The sequence below is a fragment of the Eimeria mitis genome, genomic scaffold (genome assembly GCF_000499745.2).
Source record: "Eimeria mitis Houghton genomic scaffold, Emh_scaff596, whole genome shotgun sequence".
Classification (NCBI taxonomy): domain Eukaryota; phylum Apicomplexa; class Conoidasida; order Eucoccidiorida; family Eimeriidae; genus Eimeria; species Eimeria mitis.
The window spans coordinates 5,511-5,850 of NW_013574191.1; positions in this window are offsets into that span (position 1 = coordinate 5,511).

The following is a 340-nucleotide window of genomic DNA, read 5'->3' on the forward strand; positions in this document are numbered from 1 at the left end:
TAAATATATTTTTTAATTAAATTTATTTAATTTCACTCAATAAAATAACTAAATAAAGCCTCAGGAGCGAGGAAGGAGAGAGAAAACAACACGCAGGGGGGGCCCCAGCTGCAGCTGCGGTGTATAGATGCTGCTGCGGTGGCAGTGTATTGTATATGTTTTTCTTTTTTCTTTTTTTTTGAATAAATTAATTAATTTTATTATTTTTTATTTATTCTCAGAAGGAAACTCTTATTGAGCGCTTCATCCCCCTTCGCGTGTGTACTGTATATACACCCCGCTGGCTTGCAGCAGCTGCTGCGGTGTTTTGTGTGCGTTTCTTTTGGCTTTTTTTTGAGTT